Below are 814 nucleotides of genomic sequence, written 5' to 3' on the forward strand. Positions count from 1 at the left end.
CGTTGCTACAGTTCGTCGCTTCTAAGCACCACGTGATGATCGGGTGTGATGGATTCTTACGTTCACATACAACGGGTGTAAGACAGTTTTACACAGCGAAAACACTTAGGGTTAACTTGACGAGCCTAGCATGTGCAGACATGGCCTCGGAACACGGAGACCGAAAGGTCGAGCATGAGTCGTATAGCAGATACGATCAACATGAAGATGTTCACCGACGTTAACTAGTCCGTCTCACGTGATGATCGGACACGGCCTAGTTGACTCGGATCATGTAATCACTTAGATGACTAGAGGGATGTCTATCTGAGTGGGAGTTCATAAGATGAACTTAATTATCCTGAACATAGTCAAAAGACCTTTTGCAAATTATGTCGTAGCTCACGCTATAGTTCTACTGTTTAGATATGTTCCTAGAGAAAATATAGTTAAAAGTTGAAAGTAGCGATTATGCGGACACTAGAACGCTTATGTCCTTAATGCACTGCTCAGTGTGCTGAACCCCAAACATCGTTTGTGGATGTTTCGAACATCGAACATACACGTTTTGATAACTACGTGATAGTTCAGTTAAATGGTTTAAGTAGAGGCACCAAAGACGTTTTCGAAACGTCGCGGAACATATGAGATGTTTCGAGGGCTGAAATTGGGATTTCAGGCTCGTGCCCACGTCAAGAGGTATAAGACCTCCGACGATTTTCTTAGCCTGCAAACTAAGGGAGAAAGCTCAATCGATGAGCTTGTGCTCAGATTGTCTGAGTGCAACAATCACTTGAATCAAGTGGGAGTTGATCTTCCAAATGAGATAGTGATG

This window comes from Triticum dicoccoides, chromosome 3B, assembly GCF_002162155.2.
Source record: "Triticum dicoccoides isolate Atlit2015 ecotype Zavitan chromosome 3B, WEW_v2.0, whole genome shotgun sequence".
NCBI lineage: Eukaryota > Viridiplantae > Streptophyta > Magnoliopsida > Poales > Poaceae > Triticum > Triticum dicoccoides.